Genomic DNA, 15,223 nt, shown 5'->3' with positions numbered 1-15,223 from the left:
AAGAAATTATCTTTTTAATTTTTTAAGTTTATTTATTTATTATTTTTTTTAAATTTTTTTTTCAACGTTTATTTATTTATTTATTGGGACAGAGAGAGACAGAGCATGAACGGGGGAGGGGCAGAAAGAGAGGGAGACACAGAATTGGAAACAGGCTCCAGGCTCCGAGCCATCAGCCCAGAGCCTGACGCGGGGCTCGAACTCACAGACCGCGAGATCGTGACCTGGCTGAAGTCGGACGCTTAACCGACTGCGCCACCCAGGCGCCCCAATTTTTGAGAGAGATAGAGATAGTGAGTTGGGGAGGGGCAGAGAGAGAGGGAGAGAGAAAATCCCAAGCAGGCTCCACACTTTCAACATAGAGCCTGACGTGGGACTCAAACTCACAAACCATGAGATCATGACCTGAGCCAAAACCCAGAGTCGGACGCTTAACTGGCTGAGCCACCCAGGTGCCCCTATCCAAGAAATTTTCTAAAGTGGTTCTGCTAATCTATCCTCATACTAGAAAAGTAGGAGAGACTTAATCTCTTCTGAGGAGGAGGAAGGGAAAGAAAGTCAGTAATTATCAAATAGATCAGAGTGGGGAAGGAGTGGGAAACTTGGTGGAGCGGGGGTTAGGCAGCCTGTTTCTGTGCTCCCCTATTGCTGATAAAGATAATTAACAATCCTTTTCTGCTCACTTGTCATCATCTGGGAACTATACCAGAGAAACTGTATTTTTTATTATCTTGTTTCTTCTCACCACACCTTTATGAGCTAGGTCCTATTATCCTCATTTTTGCAAGTGGGAAAATAGAAGCTTATTGAAGTTAGGTAACTTGTCTAGAGTAAAAGCATTAGTAATTGACAGAACTGGGTCCAAACCTTGACAATCGTCTTCCAAACTTTCCAAACAGTTGCCTCCCAAATGGATCATGCTGTATTTGGCTTTCCCATTTATCTATTAATATACTTGCCACATTTTATTTTAATCATTGTTCATGTATTTGTCTCTGTTGGTATAGTGCAACTTTTTGAGGGCATTCGTTGTTTTTATTTGTCTTTATGTCTCCTGTACATATCACAGTGCTTGACACATAATAGGTGCTCAATAAATTGTAGCTAAAAAAGAATATTTAGATTATTCAGAGCATATATATATACACACCTAAAAATAATCTAAGCACTTTGCACAGAGTAGCTCATTTAATCGAGAACAAACTTCTTCCGTTAGTACTATTATTAGGTCCATTTTACAGATAAGAAAACGAGATGAATGAGATGAACTTTTCTTACGTCATGCAGCCAGCAAGGGGTGGAGTTGTAATTCCATCTCTGTGTCTCAAAACCTGTGCTCCTTATGTCATGTCATTTTGCCCTACGTTACAGTATTGTTGGGAGACTAGATAAGGAAATGAATATGGAAGTGCATTTTATGTAGTGTCAGGCACATACTAAGATATTTTATGGTATCAATGATATAAAGAACCGTGTCAGTCACGGTAAACAGGAAAGCAAACATTCTCTTAGTTATTTCAAACAGTGGAAATACAATGCAGGGAATCGCTGTATTAGTCAGCTAGGGCTGATAGAACAAAATACAACAGTCTCAGTGGCTGAAACAACAAACATTAATTTTCTCACGGTTCTGGAGGCTGGAAGTCCAAGATCAGAGTGCTAGTAAGATGAAGTTTTTGGTGAGAACTCTCTTCCTAGGTTTCAGACAGCCTTCTTCTTGCTGTGTCCTCAAGAGCTGGGAAGAGAAGGAGAGAGAGGGAAAGAGACAGATACAGAGAAAGGGAGCAAGAGAGCACTAGCTCTCTGTTGTCTTCTCTCACAAGGACACTAATGCTATCAAATCAGACCTCCACCCTTATGACGTAATTTGATCTTAATTACTTCTTTACTCCAAATATAACCACACTGAGGGTTAGAGCCCAAACATATGAATTTGAGGGTCCATACCTACTGTTTACACAAGCAAAGGAAGAAATGGGATGGCAAGATAAACCAGAGATTAGCAACAGTGGGAAGTTATACCACCCTTAGAACCGGAGGGACAGAGATGGTGTCCCCAGGATCCAGGATCACCAGGTAGAAGATGGAACCGTGGCAGGGGCCACAGAGGAAGGACTGGCTAGCAGGAGTAGGAGCTATGGAGGTGACTCAAAAACTGTTGTCACAACAGAGAAAGTGAGAAGGGGCCGGCCTTCTTCCCTCTGGCCCACCCCAACCTTTTGCCAGTACCTCCCATTGGCTGAACTCATCTAGAAGCCTGAGAACAAGGGAGCCTGGGAAATGTAGTTTCCTCTCATACAAAGCAAAGCTGAGAATGGCAAGGACTGGACTGAGCAGACCGAGAAGACTGTTGTTATAGCAACTGGACATTCAGCGAGCAAGCACAAGGGCCTGAACTTTATGATTAAAGGTAGTATGAAATTTTAGAATCAGCTTGCCAACTTACGCACGCGCGCGGGCGCGCACACACACGAGTCCTACTAGAATTTTTATTGATTGTGAAAAGTATAATTGACATTTAAAATTTTCATGAGAAATTGTACAGTTTCCTGGATTCTTTCTGTTTTGGTCAAAATTTAAGGATTTTAAGGATAGAGAGGACTTTAGAATAGCTGCTGTTAACTGGGGGCCATTTGTCCTTCGGGGACTAATTGGCAATGTCTAGAGACGGTCTGTGTTGTCACAACTGGGGTAGAAGGAGAATGTTACTGGCACCTAGTGGGCAGAGGCCAAGGATGCTGCTAAATATCCTATCATGCACAGGAATGTGCCCCTACAACGAAGAATTATCAGTCCAAACTGCCCATATCAGTCACTGTTGTAACTGATTGAGAAACTCTGCTTTAGAGAGTTGCATCTGAATAATAAAATAGCTTCTTTCCAGGGGACAGTAAGGTATGTTACCATGGAAAGTGAAATGGAGTGGGTCAGGAGTCATCCTAGACCAGGCTCTGATAGGCTGCTGGCTTTATGATTTTTGCAAATAACTTTACTTGAAGTTTCCTCAATTACAATTAAGAAATTTTAACTACAAGAAGATAGTTATCTGCTTGTGATAGCTCATCAAGATTTTAATTTTGGCCTTTGGTACTGAAGGTGATTATGAGGAAAGCTTTCATTCTCTTCAAGTATATTAAGATTCATTTTAAGAATTAGTCATACTTGGTGCACCTGGGTGGCTCAGTCCGTTAAGCATCCAACTTTGGCTCAGGTCATGATCTTGTGGTTTGTGAGTTTGAGCCCCATGTCGGGCTCTGTGCTGACAGCTCAAAGCCTGGAGCCTGCTTCAGATTCTGTGTCTCCCTCTCCCTCTGCTCTCTCTCTCTCTCTCTCTCTCAAAAATAAATAAACATTACAAAAAACTAAAAAACAATTTTTAAAAAACAGAATAAGCTCATACTTTACCTTCATGGCTCCCAGAACTAACCACGATATTCAAAGACATATTAAATTACTTAACAGCTATAAAATAATAAAATAAAAGGTAAATGTCATCAAATTGATCATTGATAATGTAGATGGAAATGCTTCTTCCAATTAAGAGAAATGTAGGAATTATATTCATTATGCTTAAGACTGTACTGTTGCACTAATTTAGATATACACAATTATATAAGATTTTGACAAATGCTTCTCAAATCTGTCCATTTCTCTGCTTCCCTGTTTCTACAATCCTGTGGGATCTTTTTCAATCCCTCTGGGTATAGACACAAGTAATAGTCTACTCAACATCCTTTGTTTCTTTGTCTACCTTACTGGTATATCCTGATCTTATTGGAGTACAATGAACCCAACTAAAATATTTTGTTTCCCATCGCCTACTGTAGTGAAACTCCTTTTTTAAATTGTTTATTTATTTTTGAGAGAGAGAGAGAGAGAGAGATCGAGAAAGAGAGAGAGAGGGAGAGAATGCACAAATGGTAAGGGGCAGAGACAGGGGACAGAGGATCCAAAGCAGGCTCTGCACTGACAGCAGAAAGACCAATGTGAGGCTCAAACTCACAAACCATGAGACCATGACCTAAGCTGAAGTCGACACTTAACCAACTGAGCCACCCAGGTTGCCCCAAAACTCCTCTTGAATATACTTAACAAACACACAAGCAAAGAACACACATAATTAGTGAGTGTTTCTCATTTTCCACAGTAGTAGGCTGATCCAATTTTTAATTAATCTAACAATATTGTAAGGACATCTTTTAAACGACTGGATTTACTGGATCCAACTTAGAGCATTAAAGTAGAGTTTTATCATATCGATATAATAGACACTGTCTGATGTTCATAATCTAAACTGAGCAAGAGTCACATAATTTGAACTGTGCACAGTTGAAAAGTGCAACTTCTTCTGTTACCCCAGGAAGAATGGCTGTCTTGGGTGATAATGAAAGCCTTTTTCAAACACTTTATCCTTAGAGCTACCTCAGTACTAGACAAACACAGTTAGCTGGCAAAGTAGGATATTGTTCCAAATCATCTCAGAGTCTGTTTCTGGACTCTTCATTTTGTTCTGTCCTTAGATTGATACCATACTGTTGAACGTTATAAGGCTTGATACAAAATAGAATAAGCTCTCTCACTTTGTTGTTCTTCATAAGTTTTGTGGTTATTCTTTGCCCTTGCTTTTCTGTAGAAATTTAAAAATCAGCTTGCCAGTTTACACACACACACACACACACACACACACACACACAGACACACGCACACAGAGTCCTACTAGAATTTTTATTGAAATTGTTTTGAATTTATAGCTTAGAATGGGGAAAATTGACAGCTTTACAATATTAAGCCTTTCATCCTTGGTATAGCTATCCATTTATTTAGATTCCCCTTAATTTCTCCTAATGATGTTTTAGAATTTCTCTTGAAATCATATGTAAGTTTAGCAAAGTTGTTGGATTTAAGGTGAACACACATGAAATTGTATTTCTACATACCAATGACAAAAGTTACATATTACAAAAATTTTTTTAAAGGTATCATTTATGAAAGAGTCATGAAATGTCAAATACCTAGGAATGAATCTAATAAATAATTGCAAGACTTTTAACAGAAAATTTATAAAACATTATTCAAATAAATTATATAGAAATACAATTTTTGTGTGTTGATCTTGAATCCAGTACCCATGCTAAACTTACTAATTAATTTTAATAATTTACCCATAGATTATTTTATTTAAGGATTTTCAATATATATCACTGTGTCATTGGCTCATCACACAGCTTTATTTCTTCCAATACTTACACATTTTTATTCTTTTTTTTTTCCACTCTATCTCATTGACTAAAACTTCCAGTGGAATGTTAAACAGAAGTCGTATCTTCCATGGGCGTGCAATGTAGATACACAGGCTTTTTTTTTTTTACACATTCTGAAATTAGGGTTTACTTCTGCTAGCTTTGTAAGTAACCAAAATTATGCTAAAATTCAGCATAGCCCTGGGGACGGACTTATGTAAAGAAAAAACATTTTAAGTGACATTCTCGATTAGATGGTTCGTTAGTCTGAAAGAACAAAGAGATTTGGAGGAAGAACTTGGACCCAGGAAAATAGTAACTACGGCATTGGAGTGGTGACAGGGGCCAGCTCCCCAGACATATATCTTTCCCCAACGAAGATGGTAACGGGCATTGGACTACAGAGAAACGGTGCTAAACACATTTATTTTTATATTAGCAACATCCACATTTGTCATTAGTGAGCATTCAGCCACGTGGAAAACAGTTTGGTAGGAACATGAACTTTGCATATACTGCAAAAAAATACAAAAATCTGGATTTAAATCCCAGCTCCATCACTGTAGAACCACAGGCAAACCATCCCTTTGAAGCTCAGTTTCTCACCTGTAGATTGGGGAAAATGGTTCATACTTATTAGGACCATTATGAAAATGAAATGAGATAATATATGTATGCTATTGGTTATATCAAAAACGTATAGTAAATGTTAGTTTTCTGCCCCTTGTTGGCTTGAATTCTTCTTTGTCCGTAGTGTTGTATATTATTTTCTACATATTAGACTATATTCTTTTATCTTTGTCTTTCTCTCTTCCCTGCCTCACCACCACCCCTAAATGCCCACACTGTTCAGGCACATAAGACCCTCGGGGAGGAAGTGAAAAAATGGAAAGCAGACATAGTCTGCTGTGCTTCTAGCTTTTGCATTCAAAAGCTTAAAATTTGAAGGCAGATGTCTTAAATTCATGAGTTCTGGGCCTATTTGCCTTCAGATGTGTTTTGTATTGCTTCACAGTGTTTAAAATATTTTTAATAGCCCCTAGCAGTTAATAATTGGGACACGTAACATAAAAGTCTGGAAGATCTGACACAGCTGGATCTGCAATTTCACAAGGAGGAATTAGATAGAACACTACAATGCCTGCTCCTTGAGATGGGCTGCTTGAGCTCCAGTCTGGCATCACCATCAGTTGTTGTAAGCAGTCCCCACCTGGGGACATTTTATGTATTTGGAGTGTAGACAAATATTTGGGAGAAGCAAGTGGGTGAGATTGTGGCATTGTTGACCCCTCACCATCTTAGAACAGATATCTCCCAGACCCAAACTGTGGGCAAGAGAGAATGAGAGGAGAAATGTGTGAGTGTGCCCGTGTCTGTGTGTGACTCCGTGTGTATATGTGTTTGTGTATGTGTGAACCCAAGTAAGACTTGGCTAAGCACCTGGGGAGGCAGCAAGCCCTCAAGGAAGGAAGGACATCACAGCATATATAGAGTAGGCATGTAAATGTTCCAGTCTCCTGCCCAATTTTGGTACCAAACTAATGGAATAAAGTCTTGTCCTCTACTTCAAGTATGGATTTGTCCCTGAAGTGGCCATGAGAACTGAAATGAGGTCTTTTTCATGGGGCTCTGCGTGCAATTCTGGGGTCTGGTGAGCGATAATCAAGCTGGCTCCTCCAACACCCCCATAATATCTTGGCATTGAAACTTCCAGAAATGTGCTTAGATCGAGTTTCTACCTCTATACACTATATGTCCTTCTCCACTCCTCCCCACAGTGGACACTAACATAAGTTTGGTTGCATTTCTTTATATTCATTTCAACGAATTGAGAGTATGGACTTCTATTCTTCTTGACCTCTTTGCCTCCAGGTCACCACAACTTTCTTGAAATCTTGTCTTGTAGCTTCCACAGTCCTACTGCCTGTTTATTCTTCTGCTTCCAACACTGTCATCATCCCTCCAACCCACAGTCAGATACTCGGTGCATTGGCTGCTTTTTCTGTATCTGTTCTATATTCTATTACTTATTGTCTTTCTCCCGGCACCCCTTTCACTTAGGAGTTTCTCAGGCTTCTAGTCTTAGTCTTCTTGTCCTTCCCCTTTCTCTTCCTTGCTGATCGTAACTATTTCCAAATTTCCAGCAGACTCTCAGGACTTCTAGATCCATAGCCCTCATGAGGACTGCTCTCCCGAGCCCTGAGTTGAATTTTTTAGCTGCCAAATACAGATGGTTTAGACAAATCGGCTTCTCCTTCTGCCTTTTTGATTTTGGCTATCAGCATTAACCAATACTTGGTCATCCAAGCCAGATGTCTTAGAGTCATCTTCAACACCTCCTGTTTGTTATATCTAATTGGTCACTCCATCTTGACACCTCTACTGTATCTTCCCTCTTCCTCAACCCTAGTCCCAGCCCAGGCATGAGACATCTGCATTTCTCTTCAGTATCATAGTAATAATCTTTTGATGTCTTTTTCTACCTTTGTTTTCTCTTCAAACCTATTCCCCATGGTGCCACAAGAATGATATTTCTAAAATGCAGATGTTACCATGTACGTTACTCTCTCCCAGGTTTAGAATTGACTACAAAACTCTTTTTAAGAACTAATTCCACTTTTCCCTGCTCATCTCCAGACACTCGTCCATAAGCACCTCACAAATCTTCAACTTTCTGTTTTTCTGTTATCCCTTTATATCTTTGCCATGTTGCTCCTTATGTCCGGAATGGCCTTGTTACTTATGTAGTTGGATTCCTTCAAAGTCTGGCTCAAATGTGACCTCCTGAATAAAGTTTTTATGAGTCCATGGGGACCTAATGAATTTTTCCATTCATATGCAGTTTTCCATAGCACATTATATTTAAATATCACTTATTCTAATGTATTATGGCTAGTTTTCTGTTGTCTCCATTTTATTACATGCTTCTGGAGTATTCCTGAGCTCTATTTTTTTTTAATTAAAAGAATTTTTTTTTTTAATTTAGAGAGAGAGAAAGAGAGAGAGAGCATGAGCAGGGGAGAGGGGCAGAGGGACAGAGAGGTCTTACGCAGGCTCCATGCTCAGTGCAGTTCCTGACACGGGGCTTGATCCTACAACCCTGAGATCATGACCTGAGCCAAAATCAAGTGTCAGATGCTCAACCAACTGAGCCACCCAGGAACCCCATTCCTGAGATCTTGAATTGAATTTGTTCCCCAGACCCTGGTATGGTACCTAGAATATATTAGAGGCTCATAAGAATACATTGTCATTAGTATCACCTGGTCCATTGGAAGAAAGCTATCCATCCTCATTTTATACAGCTCTTCCATTGAATATCAATATTTTTATTAAAAATATAATAGCAATAGCTACTATATATAGTACTATTATATATCAGGTGTTGCTCTAAGGAATTTATATATGTTAACTCATTCAATTCTCAAAATGATTCTATTATTAGAATTATTATCTTTATTTAACAAATAAGGAAACTGAGGCACAGAGACATTAGGTAAGTTGCCAAAAATTAATAGAGCCAGGCTTCAAACCCAGCCACCCTGGCTCCACAGCTTCCATTCTTGAACCACAACACTATAGTGTTTCTCTTGGAGAAAAAGCTAATTTGTTTAAGAAACAGAGTTTTAGGGTTTTTTTTCCAGAGTAGCTAAATAACTGAGGGTAATAATTGAATATCAGAGTATATTGACATATTGCCATAAATCCAAATGGATCGGTCTCACCCTTCTATTTTGTGCACACCTCCATCACAACCTTTATTACACTATATTTCAAGGCTTTGTTTCCATGTCTGCCTCTTTAATCTGATTATGAACAATTTCAGGCAAAAAAATGTGCCTTTTTAACTTTACGTCCTCACCACACATAGCATAGTATCTCACAGATACTTGTTCAACCAATGTTTATTGAACGAAAGAATAAGAAGCAGTGCTTGCATTTTTAAAGACATTAAAATTGCCATACCATAAATGAAAGTTGACAAGTCCTATGACTTACAACCAATTAACTTGACTGCAGAAATATCTGCAGATTAGAATATCCTGTCCTTTTTAATGAGAGGGGTTTGTTGATTTTCTCCATCTATGAGTGGTGATTAAGAGCTATAGAATCTGTAATCAGATTTGTCTGGGTTTCTTTACAGGGCTGCTGTGAAATTAAATGGGACAATACATGCAAAATATTTTGGACATATGGTACAGTTAGGACTCAGTAGGTGTTAGCAGCTATAATATCATCATTATTATCAGAATAAGTAGACAGCGTTGGCATTTAAAAATTTACTTATCAAGTTTTGATTTTGATTATGAAGCTTCTTCGCACTTCAAAGAAAGTTTAAGACCATCAGAGACTTCATCTTCAAAGATTTGAATTTTTAAAACGGATTTTGACACCAGCTATATTCCACAGAATAATAAATCTTCTCAGAATCTCCTTCCAAGACTGCTATCCAGCAATCATGTTGAGCAGTGAAACCAAAAAGACAGGGAAGGGCTCATGGGCCAGGAACTGAGCTGCATGGAATGACAGACAGCAAATGAAAAGGGATGTAATCCGGGAATCACCTTGATGTTCAACAGCATGCATCAAGCCGAGTGACGAGACAGCTCTTTTGGCATTGCTGGCAAGGTGAGACCCAAATAAGTCATGTCTATTTAATACAATCTGAGCATCAATTGTGGCAAAGCCAAGAGCAATAACTAACCAAGGCGAACACGACATTGCACCTGGATTGTTCTATCTCCAAGAGTAATTTGTGACACTATTTCAAGTGATTCCAATAGAACATGTTGTTCTCTGCAGAAATTATGATTTGGGAAAACAGGTTAGGGTTCATGGCAAATTTTGAGGTGGAAATAGTCAGGAATGTCATAAACAAGCAAGAAATCATTAATACGTTCATAACTGGAAGCCATAATAACTGGCAATTGGACTTCTTTTTTTTTAATAACCCCCAAAATGCTTAATATAGAAACAGGCAAGTCAAGAAAACTAAGCCCAATAAGTGCTCAGAAACAAAATGAGAATCAAATGTGTATAATGAGCACTAGGATGTGGTGAGTATGTGTTGACTCGGGAAAAGCAGTCTCATGGGTCTGAAAGTTGGAGCCATGGGTTGTAAGTCAGGCTGTGGGCCTGGCTCTGTGTGATGCTGGCTAAACTCCCAATACCTTTTTTATCCTCATTAATTACCCCTCAGTGGTTTAAAATGCTGGACTTTGGAAAGCACTTTCCAAAGATCTAAAGATCTAAAAATCCTTAGATAGAAAGAGCAAGTTTCTGATGGAAGAACCACCTTTCTTTCCTGGGAAGCATCCAGCCATAAAAAGCCTAAAAATATCTTGGACAGCATATATTTGAGCAGAAATTCTATTTTCCCTACTACTCAGATTATTCTCATATGTAGTTATCCTATATCTTTACGGTTAAATGGTAGTAATGTGTGTCTGGTGAAAGAACTGAGAAATTTCAATTATTCACTTCAGAGGAGCAGGAAAAAAAGGAATGGTATTGGGATTGTGAGGCCTTTAAGCCTCCAAAGAAAAATGGCTATTCATATAAGATTTTCTGAGATTGCTGGATTAAATTACAACGTTGTACTATCTGTTGTGAAACAAAATGTTGATAACATAAGTAAAATTCTTTAAGTAACAGGGTGCCTGGGTGGCTCAGTTGGTTAAGTGTCCAACTCTTGATTTTGGCTCAGGTCATGATCTCACAGTTCATGAGATCGAGCCCTGTGTTGGGCTCTGCACTGACACAGCCAATTCTGCTTGAGATTCTCTCTCTCTCCCTCTCTCTCTCTGCTCCTACCCCATTCATGGCTGTCTCCTTATCTCTTAAAATTAAAAAAATAAACATTTAAAAAATAATTAAAGAAATAAAATTCCTTACGTAACTTATCCTAGGAAAATGAAAGGCCATACCGTGTACATGAAGAAATTGGCCATATCATGTACAAGATTTACTCAGTAGATCCCAGCTATTTGTCAGCCTTAAGATTAGAAACCCCAATTCAGAATCTCAATACCAATGCCTGGGTCCCATTTACAGAGAATTTTATTTATTTATTTATTTATTTTAAAGATCTTTGAATTAATTGGTTATTATAATGTGCAGCTGCAGCTGAGAACCACACCCTTAGAGGAGTCCAGCGAGAATTGGTTCTTGCTCCCCAGTGGCTTTTTCTCTTGTGCTATTGAATTCCACAAATTCTCTCAGGCATGTTCCCTCAGAGTACCTGCACACCACCTACAACAGGATCACCTTGTTGTAATTAAATATTTTTATCAAGTAATTAAATATTTTCCACTCTTGAGCCTGTGTACCAACCTTATAAATTCAACATTGGGCATTCCATGGGTTCCATCTTGGCCCTAACTTCAGAGTGGAATTTGAGGCAGTTGATTCGTGCTGCCTTTCTAGAGACTGGCTCTAATAATATATAGCCATTATCTCCCCAGGGTTCTGAAGCATATATTAAACTCAGCAGTCTTGTGTTGAAAGCAGCCAACATTGTTCCTTTTCCATTGTCTAGCGTGGAATGGTTGTCTTTTCTTTAGACTTGAACCTTTGCTTCAGGTGTACCTGTGGAGTAAGATGTGGTGACCTGCATTCTAAAGCTTCCCCCATCTGGCTTAGGATGGTCTAAAGGCACAAACATACCTTTCCTGAAATTCGAACTGGACCTCTGCACCCCATCCCAGGTCTTACCACCCTGATGCCTCTGCTGAGGCCTGTGTGGTCCAAAGATTTGTGTGAAGCTGCCCATGTGTACAATCCTGGTCTACAAAACAGCTAATTGCCTGTGGACACAATGGCCAGAAGCAGCAACCACCTGCCAAGGTCAGGCTGAAGCAGTTACACAGTAAAAACCCTCTTGGCATACCAGACTCTATATGAGACTTTATGGAACCACCAAGGGGACATCCCTCCCCACACATTCAAGTCCATGGCCCACGAATCTAAGCCCTGTGAGAATCCTCTTGACATGTTATTTTGGTCTACTGTTCTATTCCTAATTTTATTTTTCAGTGTTCAAAGCACATACACCAACAGTTGGATTTGAGATAACACTCCCCAAATTATAAAATCCTGCCACAGAGTGAGCTACCCAAGAGATATACCAGTTTCCAAAGGGGAAAAAGGAGGAATTAAGCCAAGCAGGCCCAGGTTATAGCAGGCCCTAATTTACCATTAGATGAATCATTCTACCTTTCCTGGGGAAGAGAAGCCTGTGGGATAGGGAAATGTGGGGAAGATATTTTTTAAAAGTATAATTATACTAGCTTATAAACTGATAGAAAGTTGAATGCGATATGGTTATAAATGAGATATTTATTGGATAGCAGATTTTCTGCTTCAAATCACACCTAAGTAAGATTCTTCTTTGAGACTTATTTTTAAAGAATTATTTGACATTAATTATAGACTCTGAGTAAAATTGAGCAAGGTAACTAATTATGGATATCTTTTATCAACATGGGTTTGGCTTTGATTTTCTATCTTTTTTGTTTTGTTTCAAATTATAAAATTTGAAACATTTAAAACATACAGACAAAAAAAGAACAAAACAGCTTCCCATGACTAAAATGCATTATTTGATCCAGGTCTGTCTCATACAAAAAAGATGTAAATCTTCTGGACACAGCTTAAGTCTTATTTTCCTCTGCCTCGTACAAAGTTTCTCTTCCTTCCTCCCCACAAAGAAAATGTTCTCCCAGAGGTTAATGTTTAAAATTCTCATGTATTTTTTTTATGCTTTAAATAACCTTGTGATTTGAGTTTTAAAATATTAGATGAATGGTCTCCTGCCCACATCTTTTGGCAATTGACTTAAAAAAAAATTGAACATTGTGATACTGAGAGTTGTTCAAAGGGAGTGAATTCATTCTAGAAGATGTAGCATTCCGTGACCCCAGTTTATTCACATACCGAGAAACAGCTCATTCATTTCTGCTGCTTTTGAATTACCAGCGGGCTGTAGTCAGCGTCCATGAGCATATTCATTTCTCCTTGCACATCTATATTACAGTTACTCTAGGGACCATGCCCACTGTGGGGACACATGGGGACACACATCTCCAAACCAACAAACTGCTTTCCCAGATAATCGTCTCATTACTTGTCACACCAACCAACACTGATTGTGTGTTTTGACTGTTGGATGACTATTTCCCTTGGAATTTTATTATTTCATTTGAGTTTTTTGAGGCCTCAAATGCAGTTGAATCTCTCCAAGATGGTTTGTGTTTGCTTGTACTAGTTGTCTGGGGATGCGACCAATCTGAGTGAACTGACGTTTTTCAGACCATCTTGGTTCTGAAATTCGGACCATACACGACTGTGAGTGATGACTTTGTTAGAAATCCTCAGGGGAGATTTTTGGTTTGTACTTTCACTCAATGGAAAGCTTCCCGTAAGTGTAAACTTACTGTATAGTAGGTTTATTTCCTCTTCATTTTGACACAGAGGATAAAAAGGGTTTTGGGTAACCGGTTTTAGGCTTTGTTAGGTATTCATTTTAGCTAAACCCAAGGCTTATCCTCCGTCCTTGCCCCATGCAGCCATCAAAATAAAAGCTCAGAGTCTTTAGGACTTGGGGCCAGATTCCCTAGGGTGGAAACCTGGTGTGGTACACATTGCATCACAGAATTCTAGCATTCCATCAGTATTGACCTCTGTGTGCTTGCTTTTTGTTTTGTTTTGTTTTGTTTGTTGCCGGCTTAGCAAAGCATTCAAAAAGATTTTTAATATTTAAATATTCGCTTAGAAGTTTAACAATTTAATTCAAAATGTCTACTCTGTAATGTGCCAGAAACAGAAATCATAGTTAGGTCTTTAATCTACCTGTAATTTATTTTTTGTGTGTAGAAAGTAGAGATAACACATTTTTTTTTAACCTCCCAAATGAATAGCCAGTTATACCAGCACCATTCAATAATTAAACGGTTCTTTCTCCACTGATTTGTAATGTACCTCTATCACACGCCAAGCTCTTATGTAGAAATAGATATAGATATATACATATAGATATAGATGATATAGACATAGACATAGATACAGACATAGATATAGATATAGACATAGATATAGATATGTTCCTAAGTATTCTTTTCCATTCACTTAATTTTCTTATGTAACTTGGTAGAATCTCATTCTGATTTAATTTCTGTATGTTTGTAATTGAAAGATTAGTAAAATGTGAATCCTCCCCTTTAAAATTCTTTCATTAAAATTGTTTTGTCTGGTTTTAGGTTTTAATTCTTCTGTGTGATTTACAGAATGAACTTGACAACTACAACAAGAGAAAATTGTTAAGCTATTGATTGGTCTTGCAGTTAGCTTATAGACTATTTAATATCTTTACAATATTAAATCTTCCCATTTCTCTCTCTCTCTCTCTCTCTCTCTCATCTGTTTTATATCTTTCAATAAAATTCACCAACAAGGCATAATGATTCGAAATGTGTTTGCACATAGATAACAGTGAAAAATTCATCAGGACTTTGAAAAGAAATAGACAAACCCACATTCAGAATTGTATACTTTTAGCAAATATTTTTCAGTATTTAACAGAAGAAACTATAAAAAAGTTTATAGAAAACTCAAATTATGTTATTACTTATCTTGCCTTAATTGATACTTCTAGAACATTTCATCTAACAACTACAGGATACACATTCTTTTCCAGAACACATGGGACATTTGCCAAAATAGACCATATGATACATAGTAAATATTAATAAATTGTAAAGGGCTGAAATCAGACTGTAAGTTCTCTGACCACAGTGAAATTCAACTAGAAGTCAGTAACAGCAGCAAAGGTCCTAGAAAAATTGCCAAATGTTTGGAAATTAAGCCACATACTCATATTTTGAGCAGCATGACCCATATTTTGTTTTAAAAAGAAAGATAGAATTGGAAAGTGTTTTGAACTAAATGAAAATAAAAATATGACATATCAAAATTGCAGGGGTGCA

At 38.1% G+C, this 15,223-nt stretch overlaps 1 long non-coding RNA gene across 1 annotated transcript; it reads left to right on the top strand.

Moving 5' to 3' along the window:
* The first annotated feature begins 351 nt into the window (after positions 1-351).
* LOC109501665 lies at positions 352-10,894 on the top strand. Its single transcript, XR_002159879.3, has 2 exons — positions 352-2,410; positions 9,385-10,894. It is a non-coding gene; the product is annotated as an uncharacterized LOC109501665 (long non-coding RNA).
* Positions 10,895-15,223: the final 4,329 nt, after the last annotated feature.

The sequence above is a fragment of the Felis catus genome, chromosome B4, assembly GCF_018350175.1.
Source record: "Felis catus isolate Fca126 chromosome B4, F.catus_Fca126_mat1.0, whole genome shotgun sequence".
Taxonomy (NCBI): Eukaryota; Metazoa; Chordata; class Mammalia; order Carnivora; family Felidae; genus Felis; species Felis catus.
The sequence above is the reverse complement of the archived record's forward strand: the minus strand, read 5'-3'. Positions and strand labels throughout refer to the sequence as shown.